The sequence below is a fragment of the Ovis canadensis genome, chromosome 10 (genome assembly GCF_042477335.2).
Source record: "Ovis canadensis isolate MfBH-ARS-UI-01 breed Bighorn chromosome 10, ARS-UI_OviCan_v2, whole genome shotgun sequence".
Taxonomy (NCBI): Eukaryota; Metazoa; Chordata; class Mammalia; order Artiodactyla; family Bovidae; genus Ovis; species Ovis canadensis.
Window position 1 is genome coordinate 62,428,323 of NC_091254.1, and position 6,767 is coordinate 62,435,089.

A 6,767-nucleotide genomic window follows, 5' to 3' on the forward strand; every position below is an offset into this window, starting at 1 on the left:
GTGTCTTGGAGGTAAATATAAAGAGCTATGGGAATAAAAATGCAAGAGTAATTAGTTCTGCCCAATGGAAGAGAATAAGAGAAAACTAGAGAAAGAGGGTAACCTGGCTGCGCTTAGACGAGGATTTCACTAGGAAGGTGAGGTTTGAAGGCATTTGTGGCAGAAGAAATTGCTTGAACAAACACAGCTGTGGCTATCACAATATTTGGTTACAAGAAATAACATATTTGTTTTTTCTAAATAAAATAAAACCTGGTTTAGGATCCCCACACCTCCTTTGTCAAGAAGTACAGCGTGTCATGTTTTGGGGGATGGGGACACCAGTGGGTAGGGTACACAGTTATAAACACTTTGGACATGGGCCTCTAGTGTTGGGGCATCACAGTGACCACTGAAATGTTCATGGTTCAAGCCCTGAGTCTATATAAAGGGAACTCACATTACCTGCTGTCCCCCAGAGCTTATCTCCAAGAGAGTAAGGGTTTTCACAGGGGCTTGCAGTTTTTCTGGGAGGTGGCCTGGGATCACATCGCTCTGTATGCGGTTTTATTTAATGCCCGTTTTTCCATCTGGCATCTTATCTCTTCCCTGCGTATGCACACACGCACACTCACTTTAGCTGTGTCTGACTTTTTGCAACTCTATGAACTGTAGCCCACCAGGATCCTCTGTCCATGGGTTTCTCCAGGCAAGACTACTAGAGTGGATTGCCATGCTCTCCCCCAGGAGATCTTTCTGACCCAGGGATCGAACCCACGTCTCCTGAATTGCAGGAAGATTCTTTACCCACTGAGCCACCTTGGAAACCCACCTATCTCTGCCCTACACCATGGCTACTGCTTAAAAAGCATACATTGAAAGCCTGGTTCTGTGGCAGAAAATAAAGCTTTCACATCTTTTGAGGGTTGAGAGGGGGTAGCTCTCTGATGGTACAGAGTAGGGTAGGGGTCTGGGGTCCAATGCTCTTTGTGCAGACTTTTAGTCAAGCCCTCTTTTTTCTCAACTCCCCACTTTCTCCATCTTCATTACCTGATGCTTCCAGCATGTGAGCCTGAGGAACTTATTATACAGGAGACAGGGATCAAGACCATCCCCAAGAAAAAGAAATGCAAAAAAAGCAAAATGGCTGTCTGAGGAGGCCTTACAAATAGCTGTGAAAAGAAGATATGCGAAAAGCAAAGGAGAAAAGGAAAGATATATCCATTCTAATGCAAAGTTCCAACGAATAGCAAGGAGAGATAAGAAAGCCTTCCTCAGTGATCAGTGTAAAGAAATAGAGGAAAACAATAGAATGGGAAAGACTAGGGATCTCTTCAAGAAAATTGGATACCAAGGGAACATTTCAATCAAAGATGGACTCAATAAAGGACAGAATATATGGACCTAACAGAAGCAGAAGATATTAAAAAGAGGTGGCAAGAATACACAGAAGAACTGTACAAAAAAGATCTCCATGACCAAGATAATCACGATGATGTGATCACTCACCTAGAACCAGACATCCTGGAATGTGAAGTCAAGTGGGCCTTAGGAAGCATCACTGCAAACAAAGCTAGTGGATGTGATGGAATTCCAGCTAAGCTAATTCAAATCCTAGAAGATGATGCTGTGAAAGTGCCGCACTCAATATGCTAACATTTTTGGAAAACTCAGCAGTGGCCACAAGACTGGAAAATGTCACTTTTCATTCCAATCCCAAAGAAAGGCAATGCCAAGGAATGCTCAAACTACTGCACAGTTGCACTCATCTCACACACTAGTAAAGTAATGCTCAAAATTCTCCAAGCCAGGCTACAACAATATGTGAACAGTGAACTTCCAGATGTTCAAGCTGGTTTTAGAAAAGGCAGAGGAACCAGAGATCAAATTGCCAACATCTGCTGGGTCATTGAAAAAGCAAGAGAGTTCCAGAAAAACATCTATTTCTGCTTTATTGAGTATGCCAAAGCCTTTGACTATGTGGATCACAATAAACTGTGGAAAATTCTGAAAGAGATGGGAATACCAGACCATCTGACCTGCCTCTTGAGAAACCTGTATGCAGATCAGGAAGCAACAGTTAGAACTGGATATGGAACAACAGACTGGTTCCAAATAGGGAAAGGAGTACATCAAGGCTGTATATTGTCACCCTACTTATTTAACTTATATGCAGAGTACATCATGAGAAATGCTTGGCTGGATGAAACACAAGCTAGATTCAAGATTGCCAGGAGAAATATCAATAACTTCAGATACGCAGATGACACCACCCTTATGGCAGAAAGTGAAGAACTAAAGAACCTCTTGATGAAAGTGAAAGAGGAGAGTGAAAACGTTGGCTTAAAGCTCAATGTTCAGAAAACTAAGATCATGCCATTTGGTCCCATCAGTTCATGGCAAATAGATGGGGAAACAGTGGAAGCAGTGGCAGAATTTATTTTGTGGGGCTCCAAAATCACTGGAGATGGTGATTGCAGCCATGAAATTAAAAGATGCTTACTCCTTAGAAGGAAAGTCATGACCAACTTGGACAGCATATTAAAAGGAGAGACATTACTTTCCCAACAAAGGTCCGTCTAGCCAAGCCTATGGTTTTTCCAGTAGTCATGTATGGATGTAAGAGTTGGACTGCGAAGAAGGCTGACCACCGAAGAATTGATGCTTTTGAACTGTGGTGTTGGAGAAGACTCCTGAGAGTCCCTTGAAATGCAAGGAGATCCAACCAGTCCATCCTCAAGCAAATAAGTCCTGAATATTCATTGGAAAGACTGATGTTGAAGCTGAAATCCAATACTTTGGCCTTCTGATGTAAAGACCTGGCTCATTTGAAAAGACCCTGATGCTGGGAAAAATTGAGGGCAGGAAGAGAAGGGGACGACTGAGGATGAGATGCTTGGATGGCATCACCGACTCAACGGACATGAGTTTGAATAAACTCTGGGAGTTGGAGATGGACAGGGAGTTCTGGCGTGCTGCAGTGTGTGGGGTTGCAAAGAGTTGGACACTATTGAATGACTGAACTGAACTGCCTCACTACATATATATTTTCTCCCAGTGCTTCCAGAATTTTCTCTTTATAGCACTTTTCTGAAATTTCATGAGGATATCTCTTACAATAGCTCTGTTTTTATATATTATGTTAGGTGCTCAATTTTTTTTTTCAATTTGGAAACACAATTGTTTGGGAATTTTATGAATTACTGTTTGATTACTTTCTCTCCATTTGTTTTATTCTCTCTGTCTGGAATGCCTATTATTTGGATGTAGTACAATGTGTATTGATCTCCAACTTTTATAATTGAAAACATTTTCTATTTTCCATCCTTTAGTCTTTTGCTCTGCTTCTTTGGGGGATCTTTTTGCAACTGTATTTTCTAACCCTAATTGAGTTTTTCAGGTTTTGCTGTTACATTTAATTTCTATAGACTCTCTTTGTTCTGTTTATCTTTTTAAAAATAAGTTATTCTACTCTTGTTTCATGAAGGTAGTATATTCTCCTGTTTCTCTGAGGAGATTGATAATAGTCTTTCTTTGGCTTTGTTTTGTGTATTTTTTCTGCCCAGTCTTTGTTTCTTCTGATTATTTGTTCTTTCTCACAGGAGAGATTTTCCTCACACCTTGATGATCAATTTAACACTGGATACTAAAAAGCGGGACTGGAAACACTACACACGTGGGCGAGCTTTTTGACTATGGGCTTCATCACAAAATGGTCTGCTTGGATTTTTTGTTGTTGTTATGTGTGTGTGTGTGTGTGGGGGGGGGGGGTAATATCCCTGATGTCTATTTCCTTAGATTTTTCCTCAAAATTTTCCAAAGCAAAGAGTTCAATCTCCTGTCAGAGCAGTGTTGTGCAAACTTCATTGTGTGTACAGGTCACCCAAGGAACTGTTGAAATGCAGATTCTGATTCAGGAGGTCTTGGGTAGGGCTGAAATGCTGTGTCTAGTTTGCAACTGTTACCATGTTCCATGGATGCATCTTGTTTAAAATTTCAAAGTTTATTAATTTATTTTTGGCTGTACTGGGTCTTTGCTGCTGTGTGTGGGCTTTCTCTAGTTGTAGTGAACAGAGGCTACTCTTCCTTGCTGTGCACAGGCTTCTCATTGTGGTGGCTTCTCTGTTTGCTGAGCACGGGCTCTAGGGTGCCTGGGCCTGGGTAGTTGCTCTGCGGTATGTGGAATCTTCTTGGACTAGGGATCGAACCTGTGTCCTCTGCACTGGCAGGTGAATTCTTATCCACTGGACCATTACAGAAGTCCTATGGATGCATCTTTTTCTTTTCTTTTTTTAAAAAAATATTTATTTATTTCGCTGCACTGGATCTTAGTGTGGCATATGAGATCTTCAATCTTCATTTCAGCATGTGGGATCTAGTTCCCTGACCAGGAATTGAACCCAGACCTCCTGCATTAGGAGTGCAGAGTCTTAACCACTGGACCACCAGGGAAGTCCTATGGATGCATCTTGAGTAACATGGGAAAAGGATTATGATCCTTTTGGTTGCTAATTCTGGGAGGCATTTGGGGGAAAAGACCTGGGAGGTTGCAACATTCTCAATCCCCTTGCTTTCAGCACAATGGTGGCTCAGCTCACATACCCTGGGCTTCACCCTCTCCAGAACAGCCTCCTCCCTTGCTCTGCAGGGGAATGGGAAGGGGGAGGAGGCAGTTGTTTGGTTAAAGGGAGAAAGCGGAGAGGCAGCAGGGAGTCTGCTTGCCTTGAAACAGAATTTTTACCAATTCTGTTTTGCCTTTATCTTTGCCCCTGCTTCCAGAGGTTGGTTCTGTCAATCTCTGAAGATTGGTTCTGCCAATTTTTGAAGATTAAAAGAAGCAGTGTGCAAAGCAAATCAGGCTGATGCTAGGCTCCTTCAGCTGTGACTTTAAGATTCTGCTTTCTTGGATTCCTTATATTATTTTAATTGAATATGTTCTTCCTCTTTCCAACCTCTACTTTGAAAGTTAATTCTTTTTTTCTATTTTATCTCCCCTTCTCTTTGCCCTTGGTATTGGTGCGCCTGACAAAATCTTTTTACTGTAGTTTTAGGGAGTTTCAGGAGAGAGAGCAGACAGTGTTTAGTCCACCATCTTTAACTATAAACCCTCCCTAACTGATTTTTTCACTAGATATTTCTGACTATTGTCCCCAGAGTCCTTGAAAATATAGTTCACAGTACACGATTGATGGGACTTTGTTTCCCAGCTGAAACTGATTTGCTTGCCTTTCCAAGTTTGAGTAACCTGGGCTCATACATTTCTATCTTCAAGTCTCCCTATACAAATGAAACAAGTGTCACTATTTTATTGACTAATTTCCAGCATTTCCTCTCGTCTGGGGCTTGTTAGGACCATTACTTTTTTTTTTTCCACATCTGGGAGCAACTATAAGGGAATCATTTTAATTAATAGGAGGTTCCCACTTGTCTTAGAACTGATTTGTTTATAGCTGAAGAGAAAGCTGATTTTTTACTACCCTCTGGAACTCTAATTTGGTTCTACTTGGTTTTTTCCACTGTCTTTCCAGATAAGTATACAGATAAAGGGGGTATCACAAAGAGGTCATCTGTGATAATCTGCATGTCTTTTCTCCTTTTTCGTTTTCTCCCCTGCTACACTCCCCAACAGGGAGCTGAGCCTAGACACTTAATAGAAATAACATTTGGCATGTTGAGGAAATTGAATTATGGAATAAGGGTGATGGCTCCGAGATTCCATGACGCCGTGGGAACCTGCACATCTGAAGGTGCATCCCTTAGTGAGGGTTTGTCTTTCGCTGGATCTGATGGTATGAGGAAGTATTTGGCCAAGAACATACTCATAGCTTTTGAAGTCACATGGACTTGGGTTCACTCCACTTACTATTGGGACTGACTTGCACGAGATGCCTAATCTTTATAAGTTCCTGTTACCTCACCCGTAGGGGAGGAAAGCTAATACCTGCCCTACGGGTTATTGTGAAGATTAAATGTGATAATGTATGTCTGTGTGTGTTAGTCGCTCAGCCGTGTCTGACTCTTTGTGATCCCATGGACTGTAGCCCGCTAGTCTCCTCTGTTCGTGGAATTCTCCAGACAAGAATCCTGGAGTGGGTTGCCATTCCCTTCTCCAGGGGATCTTCCCAACCCAGGGATTGAACCTGGGTCTCCTGCACTGCAGGCAGACTCTTTATCTTCTGAGTCACCAGGGTAGGTAAAGCACTTAAGACAATGATTGCCCTTTAGGGTGCCCTTACAGTTATGAGTTATTTCGGGGGTGTTACAGATGTCTCTTTTCCCCTCTTCCAACAGAGAGTCTAGCATCATCTGCAATTCCAAGCATTCAAGTCTTCTGTACCTGGTTATATTAGATAACAGAAGACATTTGAGTCATCCCCATAACGATATATTTGGCAGTCCTTTAAAAGTTATTTATGACACAGACTTAACAAAAAATCTCCCAAAAGAAGAAAAAAGTTTTTTTTTCAGACCAGCTGATCCTTTAAAAAAAAAAAATCAAATAGTTAAAAAAAAATTCTAGCTACTTTGGTTCTATGAAACCCATTAAGAAAAAAGCATACAATTAGGGGATTTTTGAATAAAAAATCTTGGTGCAGAGTGCCAGGCTAATTCTGACGGGTGTAGGGCTATGCTGTAGCAGCTTAGATGACTTTTAGTATTCAAATTAGTATCTGATATATTTATTTTTTATGAAATACTACATGATAAAACATTGAACAGGTGTCAGATGGATGCATAGATACAAGCTGACTTTTCCCTCCTTCAGACAGAAAAATGATTAGTATGAT

At 41.3% G+C, this 6,767-nt stretch overlaps 1 non-coding gene across 1 annotated transcript; it reads right to left on the reverse strand.

Moving 5' to 3' along the window:
* Nucleotides 1-4,358: 4,358 nt before the first annotated feature.
* TRNAR-CCU (transfer RNA arginine (anticodon CCU)) lies at nt 4,359-4,431 on the reverse strand. The gene has a single exon. It is a non-coding gene; the product is annotated as a tRNA-Arg (tRNA).
* Nucleotides 4,432-6,767: the final 2,336 nt, after the last annotated feature.